Genomic DNA, 21,289 nt, shown 5'->3' with positions numbered 1-21,289 from the left:
TATGACGTGATTATTTTCCTTTTTGAAGTAACGTTTGTAATATGTAAGATAACTTTATTGATCCAATCAAATGGAAATTCAGTTTGACTACAATTAACACCCTCAGCGTAACTCCTGTACAATAACAATATAGATGCACGATATAGATGCACATACGAACAACATTCACACACGAAAAACACATACACATGCATAACCAGCGCTTTATAAATAGACTTCTATGAGCTTCTCGATGACAGAATGTTTATTTTAAATGACTTTGCAGTGGAATAACACAATGGTAATAACCTTATATAGAACACTAAGGCTTTTTACACACGAATGACAAAACAGTTCATAACAATACAGTACACACACACACACACACTCTGACCTATTGTATGCTGGATGAGTCAACCTTGCCTGGTATTGGTAATGTTGCATTAATTTTTTTTTGGTCGCATGGACATATGGTCATTTTATTAGGATCAAGCTTCACTCCCCCCTATATTATTTTCCAGCTCTGCCAAGCGCATTAAATTATATCCATTGATTTCTATTTCCAAAAGACTTTTAGGCTAAAATGTCTGTAAAAGCTAAGAAACTTTTAAAAGGTAGATTTAATCGATAAAATTATTTTGGGCAAGGATGATTTTGGTAACAGGATTTTCTATTGGCACAGATAAAGGCAAACAACTGAAGACAAGACCTCACTGAATGTAAATGTTTGTTTTACATGTTTCGGATGTTCCTTCAGAGTTGAAGATAGTTTACTTCCTAGTCCAAACCTCCCGCAGGACGACGGGGAATGGGAGCGGGCAGGGTTTGAACCCTCGACCGTCGATAAATCCGAACGACAGTCCAGCGCGCAAACCGCACGACCAGGCAGCCATGTAGCAGGCCTATATATAGCTGGATAGTCCATAAATTAATAAAATTAAATTAACCATTTAAAAAATGTTCCACTTAATAAACAAACATGCTCAAGCCAACATATGTGAAAGACAAACATACATATGCAATAAATAATATATCACATTTATTATTGTGCATAGTGTGAGCTATGAAACTACGGATGGCTGCCTGGTCATGGGATATTGCCTAGTGATATGTGGTCTCGAAAATCCAGGGTTCAAACCTTTCCTGGCATCCCGTGGGAGTTTTGTTAATCCTCAATATAAAAATTAGGAAAGGTAAGATTTTTAACTGGAACCATGATAGCCTACACTTTCTTTTATGCAAAGACCGGAGGCCAAGCCGGGACACTCCATATTTCTATTATATTTATAGTATACCAGCCTTTAAATACAATAAGTTATGTAGTCATGAATGCATCAATTCAAGTCTCTATACAGTATCCTGTTCACCAAGGCTAACAAGCCCCATCTGCCTGAAGCTTACTAGTTTGTGCAGGTCTATAATAATATTATCAGAGAGTCGACTTCAAGTTGAATATAAATAGATATAAATATTTATTTATTATACTTTAAATGACCAGAGTACAATAAATATTTATACTTTAAATGACCAGTACTCATTGCTCTATACATTTAGTATCACACCCATAATTCTTGCAGAGTTGATTTTCTACAGTTGGGGGCATGGTATGATACCCCACTAAGAACCAAACCAACTTCTACCGGACTCAAATATATGAGCCACACATGAATTAGACTGGTTGTCAAAGGCTATTTGAGATATATGCCATTAGGAAGCAGATATAGGTAGTGGATTGCTTATATCCATTACCACTTCCAACAATTACAACTTTGCGGACCTTGGGAAAAATTTATTGCTTAACTATGCATAAGTGATTCTAACTGAATGAGAGTGGATTTGAATGCCTGGATCATATGATTTCTACTGTATAGAAACATAGTCTCATTATTTTCTTTCATGTGTCAAGAGAAGCTCAATGTATAAAAATTGTATTTTATTATGACTAAATAGAAATTTGTATAAAGTATTTTTTACTTCATTTTAATAGTGGTAAAAAATATAATTATCTTCAAGTAGTTAAAGACTTTATTTTAGTGATATGAACACATGTTCTAGATAGTCATCAGAGAAGAAAGTTGCTCACTAACATATCTAACATTGTGTGAGCCTACAAACAAACAAACAGGAGAACAAACACAAAGTAATAACTAGAGAACCATTTGTAATGGACATTGTTTTTATTGTTAAATGCTTTAAAACTTATCTGTAAGCAAAATTAATCAGAAATTTGACATAAGAGTGCTGCACCTTTGGCTATCCAGTAATCTTGTGTGTTGCTTGAAGGAAGGTGGACAGTTACAACAAAGTTAGTAGAATGTCCTGCCAAAGAAACAAGGAAAGCAAAGTTAAAACAGTGGAGTTCAAATATTTATAGATCATACTATACACCTAGGGTGCAGCAGCTAAAAAAAGATTTTATTTTTTAATTATCTCTAAAAATGTGAATATAATAGACCAGGGCAGAGGCTCCTAACATTATTGCATAAAGAATATTACTGGCTATTATTATAAAACTACATCTATAGGGTTATTAAATCAAAGCCTGAAGCTATGGTTTTGGTTAGGAGATCTTGTCATCCACAAAGAAGCCCCTCACCTGGCAGCTGCTAGTTCCAAAGGAATGACAAAAAAAAAAAGGATATATAATATTATAACGACTCTATCCAGGATTTCTGCCAACACAACATAACCAACTTAAAGAACTTCACAACTCAGGCTCCAAATAATGTAACACTTTAATGTCTAATAAATACACAGCCTATACTGAATACTGAAAAATAAATGTACTGCAGTCTAAACTCTGTACAGCTGTACCAAAATCTACAGGCCTTTCCACCTCATCCTGGATTTAACTGTTTTCTATTGCCTTCACAATGAATCGTGAGACCCTCAATCATGAATCATCTAGACTGACATCTTTGTTCTTTATATAGGGTTCTCAAAGACCTTCTAGAAAGTGATTGATGATCATAAGACTATCATCATGAATTACATATATAGTATTCAGAATACAGATCATTCTTGAAGTGTCACCCCTCATCACAGTAGACCACTCACCGAGTTCTGGCCTGTGCTATCGGTGTCAGCTGATTGCACACACAATTACCCCTACATGAATCAATAATAACAATATTCTAAAACACAAAAACACCCCTAGATGTCAGCCAATCTGTTTTGTATGCTGCGTTCTTACACAAATAAAACACTTTTTAAATCTACTTAATATTAAAAACCAATCTATTGAATGGTCAAAGGTAATCTTAGAAATGTCAATGTGAACACATTTTGTCATTATCCCTAATAAATTATTGCCTATTTTAGCCTTCTATTATTATATATAAATATAACTTTATGCTTACTATTTAAAATCAGAAAAAAAAGTGTAAAATAAATGAATTATGATGAAATGAGAACATAAAAAAATAGACATTAAATGCAAGCAATTAAAAAAAAAAATGCTCAAAGCAGGCACTGAAGCCTGATCATAATTTTAAATTGAGTAATTTCTACTACTAAATAGTTGATTTTTTTTTTTAAGTTTCTTATTTTTTGTTTTAGCATTTTTTAACATCATTTCTCAAAATAGTGCATCTCTTGTTTCAGTCAACATATAGGAAAGAATAGGAAACATGTCCAGCTTTCTATAAAGTACAGTAGGTCCAATCCATACTACATCAAAGAAAGCTTCTACTCAAACTTAAACAAACAAAGAAACCAGATAAGCCTACTATACCAGTATTGAAATACATAATCTGATTGGACAACCTGAAGTCATTTTCTGGGCAAACATGTCATCGGCCATTTTATAGAAGTAATGGCATATTGCTACTAGAAATACACTCAGCTCATAAACATAACATAGGAGGCACGGTGGATGACTGGGGTCCAGGGTTCGAAACCTGGTGAAGACGGATTTTAATTTTTTGGGATCTTCTGGCGCCTCATGAGTCCACCCAGCTCTAATGGGTACCTGACATTAGTTGGGGAAAAGTAAAGGCAGTTGGTTGTTGTGCTGGCCACATGACACCCATAGGCCACAGAAACAGATGACCTTTACATTATCTGCCCTATAGACCACAAGGTCTAAAAGATGAACTTTACTTTATAATCATAACATATACACTTTTTCAGTTCCCTTGAATGTATCCCAAGCAGTGGCATCAAATAGATCTATACCTAACTATTGTCAGACAATCACAAAAACTATATCAAATAGATCTATACCTAACTATTGTCAGACAATCACAAAAACTATGTGCTGAGCTGAGATCTGGACATATATTAAAACTAAGCTGTAAAGAAAATGGACAGCTTCAGGAAACCAATCATGTTAAAGCTAAAAAAAACAACAGAAAGCAAACAGGAACTTATCAAAAACCTCAAATACAATCTTTATACTGGAAAACCACTAGAAAGATCACATGCACTCTATATACAAGACATGTCAAACTGGGTGTTCGGGGGCCGCGTGCGACCCGCGACCACCTTGCATGCGGCCCCCTTGGCCACCTAAAAAATTATAAAAATAATTTTAGACTATTACGCTGGAAAACTAGAGATGACAAGCAACTTGAATTGAAAAATAGTATTTGTTAAACTGAACAACGAGGGTGAGTCTGCAGTGAAAGCAAGCTACAGTTTGTCAAACTTCATTGTAAGCCATTGCAAATCATTTAATAAATGTGATTTTTATGAAGGAATGTGTCATTAGAGCTGAAGTAATTTGTCCAAAAAAGGTGAAAGCATTCCAAGAAATAGCGTTAACTAGTGACACTGTAGCAGATAGAATAAATGACATGTCAGTCAGGTTGCGTGAACAATTAAAGAACAAAATAGCTGATTTTGAATTATTTTCATTGGCTCTCTAGGAGTCAACTGATGTAAAGGGTGTAGCAAAGTTGGTTATATTCATAAGGACCTGTGACAGGAATTTCGACATACACAAGGAACTACTTCAGTTCTGTTCTATGCATAACACCACAACAAGCGAGGATGTTTTTGAGAAAAGACAGGAGGTGATAATGCCGTACAATTTATCTTTGGTAAAGCTATCTAGTCTAACAAGGTATGGCGCACCAACCATGAAATGAAATGGCTTTGGTGCAAAGTTACTTGCAAAAATAAGAGAGACTGATGATAATTTTAAATTTGCTAATTTTCAGTGCATCCTTAACCAAGAAACATTCTGCGTACAGCAATTACAGTTTCAACATGTCATAAGACCGTTTTCAGTCGCTTCTCAATTTTATTTGTGCCCGCGGTTTTAACGCTTGCCAATTTTTTATGTTTCTGGATGACATTGGACATGAATTTGATTGTGTTTCCTACTACACAGAAGTCCGCATGACATATAATATTGAAGAGATTGTTTGCACTGCGTGAGGAAATCGTATTGTTTCTGAACATGAAAGTTGAACCTGTTGAACATTTCCAAACTGACGAATGTGTTCAGGATTTGGTATTAGCAGTTGATCCCACTGGTCACCTGCATGACTTGAATTTGAAACTTCAAAGTAATGACAAAATTGTCACAACTGCGTGTAATCATGTGAAATGCTTTAAAGCAAAATTAGGACTGTGGATAAACCAAATATGAAGTGAAAATCTTGTTCAATACTCAAGGTTGTGACATTTGGTGAATGTCTTCCACCTAGAATCGTTAGTAGATGCTTTCAATGACCGTTTTCGTGACTTCATTACATAAGAGCAAGAATTTTTGTGTTTTGTATCTCCATTTTCATTTGATTCTGAAAATGCTGCTGGAAATGTGCAACTAGAGCTGATAGAATAGCAGTCAGATTCTTAGTTGAAATCGAAGTATATTGAAATGGCTGTGCCACAATTGTACAGTTATTTACCCTGAACGGTATGTTGAATTGTGGAAATTTGCAGCCAGAATTCTAGCTATGTTTGCATGCACTGGTCTCTATGAGCAGTTCTTTTCCATAATAAAAGCTACAAAAACACCTCACAGTGGAGAGAATATCTGATCAAAATTTTGTCATCTGTGACGAAAGCGTCAGCAGCAAACAAATTTCAACCTGACATTAATAAAATGGTATCCCAGAAAAGTTGTCAAGCATCAGGACAAAGAAAATAATGCGTAATCAAAGTATTTTTAATTAGCCAATAGTACTACAAATTTAGCTAAGGGACAGGTATGCCATTTATTATTGTATTCTATTACATTATTTCTAATTTACAAAAAAACTAGTAGGCTGTTTTGCAACTGATTTTCTTTTTTGCTCCGGCCCCTCAGGTCATAGTAAGTTTTCTATGTGGCCCATACACCTTAATGAGTTTGACATGCCTGCTATATACTGTAACTAGCACAGCCAAAATGCTAACACCATTATTGATTTGATGAAACCAATGAATAAATCTGAGTTCCTGAAACACCAACAACACGGCTAGAAGCCTTATAGTAATACTATGACATCTTATATCTCTCTCTGATGCAGGTCTATTCAACACACAGAGACTGACGTTAAATAGGTCTGCATTAGAGATTTGCTATTGACTGATGCTTGCACCCTGAATGCCTCAAATGAAGCAGATCTTATCCCTATACACATTTTGGCTTCACAAACACAGTAACCAGAAATACTATGACCATAAACTGCCTGATGTCAGGTCATTGATTGATAGGTTGAGCAGTATGCACTTTGGATTGTCATCAACCTAGTCCTGAGTTCAAAGCCTGCCAGCTGGCCGTCATGCAGGAGGAATGAGCTAAGAGGTAATAATCTCCATTTCTAAAGGAACACCCACAATGTATAAAACAAAGAGTCAGCATGCAATAATTTGTCCAGTTGGGGAGCACTGTAACAATATATGCTAATATAGATGATTAAACAAACCTGTGTTACACATGCTAGTGCAGCATTTGGTAGACTTCAAGAACAAGGAGGGCCAAGGCGAGGACTCAGCATCAACAAAGCTGAAAGTCCACAGTTCTTCCCTCACTTTTATAAGCCATGGTCTCTATAGTTTTGACACATTCAATAGCTGAACTCTTTTTTGATCTGTGCCTCCTAAGAAAAATTTCATATGTAATAGTAAGATCCTATACATCCAAACTCTGCTGGGCTGGGTATGTAGTAGGCATGACTTTAGTCAATTTCCTAAATGAATATTTGAATGAATAGCTGTGCAAATGAGGATGTTCTCAACACAGAAATGATTGAGAAATTCAGGAATCCTCTTCTTATTCACAGAAAGACTAATTGTACTAGCTACAGAAACTATTGAACACAAAAATCTATCTTGATATTTAACCAATCTTGTTATGAACAGAAAAAAATGCTGTATATTGTTATGACATGATTAGGATTTAGTTATTTGTTTCGGGAATAAGGGGAAAGTTTTACTTAGCGACAAGTGACGTGACAGATCTTTGAAAAACAAGAACGCTCTAAGTGACGCTAAAAAGAAGACGCTTCGTTTAGAGCAGTACAATAGATATACGGATTTACAGACATAGCTGACATCAGACGATTCCCTTCTTGATTATTAAATATATTTGTAGAACAACATCAGCGTCGACTACATATTTTGATTGTTTCGGCCTTTCGCCGGTGTTACTGAAGTAGTTTGAGTTCAGTGTTACTTCCAGGCAGACGTAGATCTACACTAGTTATATTTCAAAGAATCAACACCGTGCGGAAGCCTCAACAATATCTATATACAGAGTAAATCAGTGAGAGATGTACAAAGAAGAAACAAGTGAGAGCTAGATCTTAAAATAAACAAGTTAGGTCTTGGAGAAAATAAACCTGTGAGAGCTGTAGCAAGACTTAACCAGACATGCCCATGAAAGCTATGGTAGGAGTTAACAAAAGATAGAAAGTGTTTTGTGAGAACATTGATCCCAGCTGCAAAGAAATTTGTTAACTTGTTACCTGTAGTGGAAAGTGTGCCAGCTCTTGCATCAGTTTTGTAGAGTGGCGCTGGATAGAGAGATAAATCCGGTTCATAGTCTAGGCGAGGATCCATGTGCATGACAGGCAAACTGGATATCATTTAGAAACAAAGAATTAAAGATGACTCAATTTGTATAGAAATAATGAAAGCAGTAATTTCTTTTTTTCTGATTTGTTCCCTCAATATGACTATCAAAATAGAAAATTGTTTCTTTTTTTTTTTTATATTATGGTCATTTGATGGAGGTCATAAATAGTCCTACATGTTTCAAACTGCATAGTTCTTTTTACACTTTTATAAGGTTAGCTTGAGGCCAGTGTCTTATGAAGAAAAGCACAGATCTGAACAACATTTTTTAGAACTATTCTACTTGGGTCTGTGTCGCTGGTTCAGATTTTCATCTTCCAGGGAATGCATTTCTAAAATTACATGTCCTATGTAGTTGAGGTAATTTTATTTTTTTTTACTTCAGGCTGAATTTTTTTGTAGTGTGTATAAGAGTCATGTTCACATAAATTGTGACGAGACTAGAACACTCTTGGTTTCATTTCTGTCATCACTTTCTCTAAGTCTAACAATATTTGTTTGCATTATTTTGGATCTCCCATTTTGTCAGTCATTTTTATAGTTGAAACATGTTAAATGAATTCTTAAAACACATATTTGACATATTTTCAAACTTGCTTTTTGAACTTCACCGAGCACTGAGAGATGACTTCAGTTCAGTCAGTAGAAGACAGACAAATTCTATTCAGTCAGTAGAAGACAGACAAATTCTATTCAGTCAGTAGAAGACAGACAAATTCTATTCAGTCAGTAGAAGACAGACAAATTCTATTCAGTCAGTAGAAGACAGACAAATTCTATTCAGTCAGTAGAAGACAGATGGCTTCTATTCAGTCAGTAGAAGACAGACAAATTCTATTCAGTCAGTAGAAGACACAAATTCTATTCAGTCAGTAGAAGACAGATGACTTCTATTCAGTCAGTAGAAGACAGACAAATTCTATTCAGTCAGTAGAAGACAGACAAATTCTATTCAGTCAGTAGAAGAGAGACAAATTCTATTCAGTCAGTAGAAGACAGATGGCTTCTATTCAGTCAGTAGAAGACAGATGGCTTCTATTCAGTCAGTAGAAGTAAGATGACTTCTATTCAGTCAGTAGAAGTTAGATGGCTTCTATTCAGTCAATAGAAGACAGATGACTTCCATTTAGTCAGTAGAAGACAGATGGCTTCCATTCAGTCAATAGAAGACAGATGACTTCCATTCAGTCAGTAGAAGACAGATGGCTTCTATTCAGACAGTAGAAAGGAGGAAGGAGTTACAGTTAAATATTGAATACAATGAAAAAGTAGATATTAAATAAAATACATTATTGTTTGTTATATCCATTACAAGACACACACTGCAATACATGTCAAGTGTGTGGCTTTACAGGCCATTAGTTTGCCCCATGTTGTACTATCTAAGAGTATTTAAGTATTGGTTCATTTTGCTAGATGATATGTAGCTGAATGAAAGTTGTATACAATATTAATAAGATAGGATGATTTCTCCATATCATGTTGCAAACATTAATGCCAATGTGGCCTTTTTTTTTATGAGCTCTTACTTTGCCTGCATCTGGCCTTTCAATTGGTCACCAACAGTCATGTGATCACAGTCCCAGGCAAAACCATCCAAATAGAGTCCATGTACAATCAGGAACATCTAACTGAAAATAGGTGGGATTGAAAGATAAGTTCACTAAATACATTGTTGTTGTTTTTAATTAAACATGTTTGGAAAACATCTTGTTTCCTCATTATTTTATGATGCATAAATTAAATTAAAGCTTTTTGTATAGCGCTACTTTCATGCTTATAGCATGCTCAGAGCGCTTTGGTCCAATAGCATTTGTGGACCAGTGGGGGTGGGGGTATTTGGGAGAAGGTTTCCTGTGCTGCCTTCAGGCGTTCAGTAAACACAACTCTGCTCGAGCCGGGTGTCGAACCTCTCAAGCCCCCTTTATAGGTAGCCAAGCCATGCATGCCAAGTTCAAGCATACTTAGCCTTGACCACGCTTCCCACTAGGTCAAGTGACACTAGATTTTAAACTAAGAAGAGAAGAATAACAGAACTTTGATTAAATTTCTCAATTTCAGTTTTTAACTAAAGAGAAATTGTTTGATTTAATAAAGTGAAATTCTTTTCATACTTCCCAGCTAGAAATGTCCCACTGATCCATATCTATCAAGTCTTATCATTTATTAGTATTTTAATTTTGAAGTTCTATATTTTAATTTCCTGAACTGATTTTGAGATTTAACTATTATTTTAATAGATAAATATTGATTTTTCTTTTTAGAAATAATTTGATTTTAACTACGAGTTTACATTTTGATCAATATGTTGTGTTTTTCCCTTTTTAACTGTATGTTAACTGTACCATAAAAAGTGCTTCTTCTCTAGAATATGGCAGGAGAATGAACTTGAATGAGAGATGATCAATAGGCTGCTTGTACTTTCTAGCAAAATTTTGAAGAGTTCAAGTCAATAAACTTGTAAATACATAGTAGACATGGTCTTAAATGAGTTAGATTTTTTTCTTAACTGTATTTTTTTAAAAACTAGCAAACTAGGTACTATGTACTGTTCAACCGACCATCACTTTTTATAAACTTGTCTGTCAGGGTGAAATCTTGTACACATTATTTCTCCCACTTCCCATTCTTGAATCAAGTTTAAACTTTGCATAATTATTCACTGTCGATGACAACAAATGAATTAAGTAACTAGTTAATGCAATAGCTCCAATTTCTGTTAGGAAAAACCCTACCAGGCCCTAAAACAACATCACATTATCAGGTCTTTGACTCAAGAAGCTAAAGACTTCAAGCAAACTTTTGCATTTATAAACCAACTATTTTTAGATGGACATAATGAAAGACAGACAAACATACCTATCCATGTTTAGCCAGCAGAAGAACATCTTTCTCTCTTGTGTCTAGTAAATCTGTGCATAGCAAAAAAAAATTATTTGTAGAATCATAATAACACAAAACTAGATTTTTAAACTGAATAAAGCTTAGTATGATTGAATTTGTACAACTCAAAGTACCGGTACACCATCTTTGATACTTTCTCCTTTCTTCTCAAACTTCATTTTGTGTATATATCTTAAGACTACACAATGCATGACTGCCTGAACAAGGAATAAATTCAAAATATAACAATAGCAATGTATGTGAAGGTTTACCATTGACAAATTATATTTCTTCTAAATACAGCAAACATTCATCTTAATATGATGTTAATTTCTTTTACTGGTACTTAACAAAAAAAAACCTATAATATTCAAATAAAGTTAAGTTTAGGAAAATAAAAACCTGTTTCATTAGCTTAAATTTGTTAAAATTGGAAGTATTATGAACTGAAATGTTTAAGAATGTAAAAAGTTGAAAAAATAAACTATATTAAAATAAATCTTAACAAGCTAAAATGGATAAATAATTGGGTTTTTATTCAAATTAAAAAACAAAGTTACCTTATGCTTGTAAAATGTTTTACATGGTTCACATGTTCCTTCAGAGTTGAAAATAAATTTTTTCCAAGCCCAAACCTCCCACTGGACGACAGGAGATGGCAGCTGGTAGGGTATGAACCCAGGACCATTGAGAAGTCAGAACTACAGTCCAGCGTGCATACCACATGACCAGGTAAACAGGCATTATATTCTGATTCATATATGCTTTTTTGTCCTTCCTTGTATGATTCACAATTCTAGAACAGAAAGATTAATGCATACAACTTTTGACTACACTATAATTAAGTTGCTAAAATTGTACTATTTATTAGCTTAAGTAGTACTAAACTAAATGCTACTTTGCAACTGTTTTGGAGTTTTGAAAACTTCTTTAATCCCAAGCTTCTATGTAATGGATGACAAAATTCTCATGAACAAGGAAAGACATTTGGTAGGTGGTATTGGGTAAAGCTGAAATATAGCCTACCTGGTACTGCAGTTATGTCTGTTAGAATTTTACCATTGTAAGTCTAATTTTATACAGCCAAGGACCTTTATAAGAGAGTTCATAAAAAAAGTTTACCTCTCCAATTTGACCAATTACTATTTAAAACTAAAAGACCTAAAGCCAATGCTTTTCTCTAGAGTACTGAAAAACCCAACTTCCTAAAGAAAGATAATATATACCTAAATATGAAATATACTTCAAAGAACTATAGAAGGGCTATTGAAGGACTGATACACAGGGAATGCAGGATTTCAAATGACCTTTTTCAATGCAATACAAAACATTGATTGAATAATCAAGTTTATCATCTGCTGAGACTTCAATTATAAGCATTTTTAGCATAGGATATAAAAATACATTTACATAATAGTAGTAATTTAATTTATAAGTCATAGCTAACAAAAATAATTTAGATTCCATTAGAAAATAACTGACATAAAACAGAAAAAGAAAAAAAACATTTTTTAATATGTTTTAAAAAAAGAACAAGAAGCATTATTTGAAACATCAAAAATAATTAGAACCACGAAGAATCACAAAGCACCAGGAGAGGACCAAATTACAGCAAAACTAATTAACATGGAGGAAAAGACCTGCATTCCCAGATATACAAACAAATATAGAAAATATGGGAAGAAGAGACAGAATGGGAAACAGCACTCATAACTTCAATACACAAAAAGGATTCAAACTTAATGCTTTAATTACATATATAGGAATCTCTCTCCAAAGTTTAACTTTCCTTTGACTTTGGAATACCTAACAAACTGACAAGACTTGTTGAAATAGGACATTAAACAACTCAAAAGTAAAGTACAAGGAGAACACTCATAGGAATTTAGGCTTAGGATTAAACAAGGATTTAGACAAGGTGACTCACTTTCATACGTTCACTTCAATTTGACACTGGAGAGAGCAAAGTTATAAACTATGTACACATAGAAAAACTGATAATAAACACAAGGGGAACAATTACAAGCCACAAACATAGGTCTGCAACCAAAAGGGACAATAAACAGCCAACCTCTACAATACCTTGCTTATATGCCAATGACATTGCCTTACTTATTATTGGATAAACACACCTCTAGCATTGCTAGACTTGACTTAATCCTGTGCACTCCCGTGGCAGCATAGAGCCCCACCTATACTTATACACCAAACTCAGTTCTGAGCAGCTTTCTTATCTTTATGATTTATCTACTCCCATGTTATCCAGTCTCTTATCTTACCTTATAGAATAGATCTAAGTCTATAGTGTAAACGTCTTCTTTTTATTTGGATGTGCTGATGACGCGAATGTCTACTTGTTTGTATTAGATAAAGGGCCTCTTCTAGCCTTGATAGAATGTTCTTGTGAAAACTTAATATCTTTGTCCTAATCAACCTTGTTATCGCCTAGTCCTACATTGATTACTGAGTGATTAGACCACACACATAAAAAATATATACTTCTAGAAACAGACGCTGTTCTAGCAGGCGACATAACTTTATTGCATAAGAAAATAAGATAACAGCTTGTAGGCATTTCTAGCCATCACAAAATACATATATATATCATATCCAGTGAAATATTCTTAAGTATACAATAAATATCCAATTACAGAATTAAACATGGCAGAGGAAAATACGTCCTTAATCTGCTGGGGCTCTAAGATAACTGAGGTTTCACCCCGTGGTCAATCACCAACCAATAAGTTTTCTCGTGGAAAGAGCAAGAGCTCAATCAGTGACTATCCAGTCACAACATGTCACAGTGGATCTCAAATGGGTGTGTGACATACGACATAGTCATTTCCGTCTTTGTTAAAATGAGCCTTTATTTTGATAGCTCAGACGAAACTAGACTATTGTTTTTGCTTATACTCTTAGTAACTCTATTTCTTTATAGTTCAGACACAGTTTCGTTTACTCTGAAAAACAAGTGTTTTACATGGGTTCAAAGAGCACTGGTAGGACGATGCCATTTTTTTTCTTGTAGGACAGAAGGAGGGTATACTATTATATATATATATTCCTTTTTCGGTCAAAAATTATTTTTTTTTAAATATAGGCAAAATTTTCGACACTAAAATTGCTATAACTTCTGTTCTAATTAACTTATAAACATAAATTAGGTATCGATAAAGTCATAAACTCAGTTTAAAGAGCTCTATCTAACTATTACTATATTATAATATTAGTTTCATTACAATATGAAATTTTTATCAAAGTACCTACATAAATCTAGATTAGATCTATATTTTATAATCAAATAATTATTATATAATTATATTATGGCAATGACAATAAATAATAATGATGGCCAATCCCAACCCAAGGCCAATCATCCCAATGGCAATTATCATTATGGGCATGACCCGGCATGGCAATTTAACAGATTGCAGACGTTTGTGACTTGTCACGCGTTATGTTACTGTCGTTACTTCTAAAAAGAAGATGATTAACCAATGACTTAAATTCTGCCAAGTGCCCCAATAATTTTTTCTTTTAGTATTAGATCTAGCTAAATCAGAATGAAGAATGTAAAGATTCTACCTGTTATCACAGTCCAAAAACAAAAATGATAACATTGTTGGCAAAATACATTCAACTGTTTACTAAAATCAAGTGAGAAGGAAGCTGTCTAAAAAAATAATTTGTACCGGAAATCACAAATTTTATTTTAAAATAATAAATAATTAATTCGACTTTTTTTGGCTACGTAGCAAATTTACAATATAGTGTGATATAGGATTTAAATATAGTTATATAGACAATTTTTAAAGAATAATCTATAAAAATTTTGTAATAGTATAATCGGGTCTCAAACAAGGAAATCATTTGCCGAACTGGGAGTCGAACACTTGTGAGGTTGTGACAGAGCGTCGTATGAGGTTTGCGGGACATGTTCTACGACAAAATGAACTACGTATACCAAGAGTTGCGATGGCATGGAGGCCAATACGAGGAAAGCGCAAACAGGGACGTCCTCGTATTACTTGGCGCCACACATTCATGGAGTACCTCGGAACAGTGGACACCAGGTGGGAGGAGGCTTCAGACATTGCCAACGACAAATCTTTGTGGAGACAGCTTGCTGCCCAATGTGCCGAACGGCGCGGGAGGACCTAAGTCTTAAGTAAGTAAGTAATAGTATACACACAATAAATTTATTATGCCTTTATTTCAATTCGTTCAATAATTGAAAATGTCAATAATTAAAAAAGAAAGAGGCAATTCAATTTCAGTCGAAAAGAGAGCATTATTTTTAGTACTCCCTATTTGTAAGAATACTTTCAGAATTTAAAAAAAAAAAAAAAGAAGTATAAATACACTTTTTAAAAATGTGCCTAACCTAAAAACAAAATTTCAAAGACGCCACCCCACCCCTTTTTTAGATGTCAAGAATTTACAAATTTATTAAATATAAATATTTCTAAGCATTTAAATATTTCTAAACATTTAAATAAAAAAAAAAGGTAAAATGTTTACAATTACAACTATTGCGTGCATTTAGTTTTTGCAATGGAAAACGACCTAGGCCTGGAAATTGGACATGAATTTTGTTTTGCGACATGGAACGTGCTAAGCCTGTTTAGAGAAGGTGCCCTAGCCCAACATATTGAAGTGCTAAATGGAAACTCCGATGGTTTTTCAAATATGAGTTATTGACATTTAAATTCTGCGAAAAAAGTTGTACTATTAGTAAACAGGCGAACTGATGAAGTATGACAGGCGCAAGGTTTGTCGCAATAAATATCTCATGATTGAATTTTTTCTTTTAACTCTTTCTCTCCTAATTGACGATAGCCTACCATCGTTGATTTGACCTTATTAAATTAATGTTTGATTGTATACACTTTACTTTGAGTTATATAAAAAAAAAGAGCATGCATTCTCCTTTAATTCCATATCAAATAAAACATTTTCTGACAACAAACGAAAAAGTTATTCATGCTTAATCATAACAGGGTAAAAAAAAATACTAATGAGCAAAATGAAGAATATGGAAAATAACTACGCAGAGAAAGAGTTAAAATAGAGGCAAACTCATTTCTTGCATCTGTCATACTTGTTCCGTTTATTGAAATGTCTTTCCCCCCCCCCCTCATGTTGTCTCGAAGCACTCAATGAAAACCTTCGCTACATCTGCTTATCCTTTGGGTGGAAATAATCTCAAAATATCCCCTTTAGGGTTATAAAGGAGTTAAAAACTCAAGCAAGAATCACTTGTACCCCCCCCCCCCCGCGAAGTTTTCGCTCCCGTCGACCGATCGAACAAATAACAAATAAATTCATGGAGAGAAAAAAAACGACTTTGTAATTTGCTGCTTTGTTTGTCGAATGCATCAATGCGACGGAGGTTCTGAAGCACGTCAATGCGAGCGACTTTCTGATGAATTCTGATCTATTGTTGCTTTCTAGAAATGACTTTTTTTTTTAATGGATTGTTGTGTTGTCTGGTAAAAGAAATTGTCGTGGAAAACTTCAGCTTGATCCGAGACATGGGTGTTTGAAAAAAAAATGTGTAAAAACATTTTACCAGACAGACAGGCAGAGATGATATAAGCTTTGTAAAAATTGTCAAAATATTGTTACGATTCTCTCCTAATCAGGCCTTCTGCAAACATTGCTAAACACACATCAACACATCAAGAACTTGACGAGAAGGCTCGAAATAATCTGGTACTTTAATAATGGTCAATTAAAACAGTCACTATGACACCATTGGCAATACATCAACACTAAAAATGCTATACAGTACATCACCGTACTAAACTAATAAACTCTACTGTCTCTATCTCTTCCTGGACTCGTACATTCACTTCAAGACTCCACCAGGACCGACTTCATGGCAGACAAACAGTCCCGCTCTACTCGCTGTCCAGTCTTAAACACACTGTGTCTCTCGTCCACGCAGGCTTATGATCAGATGACCATAACAGTGGTCATATTTGCGTGCAAAGTTCATGCCAGTGCTGTCCATTGCCCTTCGATGTAGCACGCTAAACTGTATTGCTGGCCTGTGTCAGAAATGTCAGCTGATCACACACAGTTAACCCTATCGCGCCGCCAATAGGGTTATAACAATATGATATATTTTATACTGTTTTGACATTCATTTTGGCGCCCTCTATGCTCAGGCGCCAAAAGGGCTTCTGCCCCACACGCCCTCCTCTCAGTACGCCACTGCTTGTAATGGGCAATAAATTAGTTTTACGAGTATAATAGTTGTATTATATTTGAGTATTGGAATGGCCGCATGTCAAATGTCTTTTTTTTCTTTGTTGACGAGCTTGATGGAGGACTGCATAACAGAGGTGCGTCACTCTCCCCCGAAACGGTACAATGATGAAATCATGCACCATTTGCTCTCACTGGCATAAAGGGAAAAAGCTGGCAGAACGGCTTTGTATGTGGCAAAATATGCAGGTCGTAACCATAGAAAACAGTGTTCTCTCCCTTTGTCTTAGGAATCGAAGACAAAGCGATATATCGGCCTATGTATAAAGCAAGCAGGTGTGTGATCTCGTGTTATTATATGCCCTTGTTCACATCTAGCTATCAACATCTACGAAATAGAGACAGAGGCTGATTAACAATGACTCATCCAAGGTCCCTGAGGTTTCGAGAGCCTAGCTGGAGTTCACGGTTAGATCTAAACGTGCTTTATCAACTAATGGGGGAATGAAAAAGGGGAGGAGACAGTTTAAATATCGATAGGAAGCATTTTTAATTAGACTATTTACTATTTAGTGAAATTTTGGAACTTCTCAAAAGTAGCCCTCTTGAGCTCTCAGCTTGGCATTTTTTTAGTAAAAGAGAAAAAAAAATTCAGACCTTTGCGATTTATAGGGCAGGGGATGTATGGGTCAGCTGTTTATACGGCCGACGGTTAACGAGAGTGTCATTTAGCCAGCACAAGAACCAACCGCCTTTACTTTCAAAACTAATCCCAGGTACCCATTCAACTAAGAGCGTCCAAAAATTCACGAAATTCAAAATCCCAGTCTTCAGATAGTCTTATTCGAAACCCTCTCGGTTTGGAAGCCAAGTGCTTTACCACACAGGTCCCACGCGCCCTTGGAGTTTTTAGATCAGGTAAAAAAAAAACTGTGAAAAAAAAAGGGGGGGGGGTGGTGATCGCTCTTATGGTAACCTCACCCCCCCCCTCCAATCAAGTAACTAGTAGGCCTATACTGTGCCCATTTTTACCTTTCAACCCGCGACGTCTGCCAGTATAGCACCATCACGTCCGTTGGTAGGGCTACTAGGGTAAGTCACCGAGAGCTCCCAGGCCTGCCCTTCCCGATCGCTGCTCAACCCGTTGTCGACTCAGGGCGCCCACAGCGTGATCTCCGTGTCGAAGGCGTCGCTACAGGCACAGGGCAAGGGCTCACGGCGATGCAATGCAGACCACGTCGGGGAGCAGAGGCGTTGCTAAGACTTGTGTCGCCATTCAATAAGTTAATAGTGTCGCCCCTCTCTCTAAAACTTTTCCAAGTGAAATCGGCTTTTTGTTGCTGAAGTTGAATAAAAAAACAAAAACGTCTTTAAAATCATTAATTAGTACATAACTATTGACCTATGATTATTGATTGGTACATTTCTAATTATAGACACTTATTGATTGGTACATTACTATTACCTACATCCATAGATTGGTACATTACTATTTACGTACAATCATTGATTGATACATTACTTTTTACCTACAATCATTGACTGGTACATTATCATTTACCTACAATCATTAATAGGTACATTACCATTTTTCGACAATCATTTATTAGTATATTGCTACTTACTTAACCCTTTAAACGCGTATGGTAGTTTAGCCTCTAATCATCAGAATTGTAATTCCATTTTGTATGCAATCATATGTAACACAGCTCAGCACTTTAAGGGTTAAAATCAATGATTGGTACATTAGGCCCCAATAACTACATCTTTAATCGGTACTTAAATTATTAAGTATAATCATTAATGAGTATTAAATTATTACTTAAATTATTAAGTATAATCATTAATGAGTATGTTACTAATTACCTACAATCTTTGATTGGTACAAAACCGTTAATATACAATCATTGATAAGTATGTTACAAATTACTTAAAATCAATTATTGTACATTAATTGCCTACAATCATTGATTTGTAATTAAATAATTACCTACCATAATTGGTACATTACTAATCACCACAACGACCTTTAATTTTCCCCAACTAATGTAGGTACCCATTAGAGTTTGGTGAACTCAGAGGCTACCAAAGATCCCAAAATTAACTTAAATTAAATCACCAGGACTCTAACCCCGGACCGCCGGTTCGGCAACCAAGTGCTTTACCGCTTTACCGCTTAACCACTGCGACTCTAATCATTGATTGGTAAATTACAAATTACCTACAATCATTGTTTAGTTCATTAGTAATAACCTACAATCAATTTTCGATAGATTATTAATTACCTCAAATCATTGATTGATAAATTACTATTTAACTTCATTCGTTGATTGGTATATTGTTAATTACCTACAATCCTTGATTAGTAGCCTACATTACTAATTACCTAATCATTCAATGGTACTTAACTAATTGTCTACAATCAATGACTGATACATAACTAATTACCAACAATCATTGATTGGTACTTTAATGACTTAAAATAATTGATTGCTAAAGAGGCGGAGTTAGCAGAGCGCGGGGCCCTGGGCGAGTGTTGTATGCAGGGCTCTGAGTCTATATATACCGTACCATATCACGCTTAACGGGCTTTTCCGACTCTAACGTTTGAGGCCTTATTTTTGCTTCTAAGCATAGGTTACCGTATGAACTGTACAATAAGCATTTCACTAATTACATTCTGTATTGTAATTGTTCTGCATGAAATATTTCGCTTTTAAAGATTAATACACGTTGATTGGTATAGGGGCCTAATGATTCATAAACATTTTGCATGAATAATCATCAAAATTAAATATCAATATCACACTACAGTGGATCCCTGGACACATTGGCATCATGGGAAATGAAAAGGCAGATAAGCTATCAAAGGCAGGTTCATCTATGGAACAACCAGATAGACCTGTTAACTACCTCACCCTAAGGTCACTGTTAGTCAACAATCACAAAGAGGAGTGGCTCAACCAATGGGCATCAGGAAACACAGGCAGAGCCATGTACAGAGAAATGACTACGCCTAACAAACTGGACAGTATTAACTTCCTTCCCCGCAAAGAACAATCTACAATCTTCCAACTAAGAACAGGACACACACCACTATTAAATTACCACCTGAACAAAATAAACTCCACACAAATACCCCTTTGCAGACACTGCGCCCACCCATTAGAAACCGTAAACCATATCCTCTTTGAATGCCCCTCCCTAATCCACCTTAGGCAGACCCTACTTCCACTACAGCCCAACATAACCAACACCCTGCACGGCAGTGCTGAACAACTGAAGAAAACAGCACACTATTTTTTCCTTGGCACAGTCTGCAAAAGAGCTCACAGCTCAGCAGCAATAAAGCTGGCTAGAAGAAGAAGAAGAAGAAGAAGCATGAATAATCAACAAACTAGAAACTAATAATTTCTGCTAGGCACGATGGAGTCGGAAAGTAACTATTAATTACTGAGGAGATCCAGAACACTTGCAATTGCACTATTGTTGCTTAGACGGTCACAGACGTATTCAGTCAAGCCTCCCTGGCTTGTCGCTTTGCACTATAATAATACTAGCCTATGTATTTTTCTCTCCCGATGAGCCGAAAGGGGAAGCAAAACTGAGGTTCTCAAAGAACAAGGTGTGCTACAGGAGCACCAGTAGTAGACGTACGCAGATCCGAATTTCGCGGAAGGGTCATAGCACGGGTTTTCCCATGGCAACCAGATGTATATGCACTGTAGCCTTTTGGGGAAAAAAAAAGGAATACGTCATCGCCAAGCCAAACTTTCTGGATGCCTATCGGCCGAAATAACCGTACAGCACATTAACTGGTTCAATCGAGTCCAATCTTATCGCAGGCGTCAACACAGACCTGCGAAGTCGCAACCTGTGTAGACCAAAGGCTCGTTGCCCTATCACAGGTCGTGACGTCAGAAACAGCATGTAAAGATTATTAAGAGAATGGGAAATGGCTATTTAACAGATAAAAGTGTTAGGGGATGTCTTGTGATAGGCTACTGTTCGTATCCAAAAATAGTGTACCTATATGAAATTAAATACCGCGGAAATTTTAATTTCGCTGGCGGTCTCGGAACGTATCTCCGTCGAAAGTCAAGAAAACACTTTAGTTCTTTGTTAATTTTCATTTTAAAAAATAAATTTTTCAAAAGCTGCTGGTTTATTCAAATTGGCCATCCCATTTCTTATTTCGTCAGAT

The 21,289-nt window shown here is 35.5% G+C and overlaps 1 long non-coding RNA gene across 1 annotated transcript; it reads right to left on the bottom strand.

Annotated features, from left to right (window-relative positions):
- Nucleotides 1-2,137: 2,137 nt before the first annotated feature.
- On the bottom strand, nucleotides 2,138-14,572 carry LOC129923008 (uncharacterized). The gene is made up of 6 exons (XR_008774943.1): nucleotides 14,458-14,572; nucleotides 11,433-11,668; nucleotides 10,849-10,901; nucleotides 9,519-9,620; nucleotides 7,881-7,990; nucleotides 2,138-2,298 (listed from the first exon to the last, which is right to left on the bottom strand). It is a non-coding gene; the product is annotated as an uncharacterized LOC129923008 (long non-coding RNA).
- Between the last annotated feature and the right edge of the window lie 6,717 nt (nucleotides 14,573-21,289).

Source organism: Biomphalaria glabrata, chromosome 14 (genome assembly GCF_947242115.1).
Source record: "Biomphalaria glabrata chromosome 14, xgBioGlab47.1, whole genome shotgun sequence".
NCBI classification, from domain to species: domain Eukaryota; kingdom Metazoa; phylum Mollusca; class Gastropoda; family Planorbidae; genus Biomphalaria; species Biomphalaria glabrata.
Note: the sequence above shows the minus strand (reverse complement) of the source record. Positions and strands in the feature narration are given on the sequence as shown.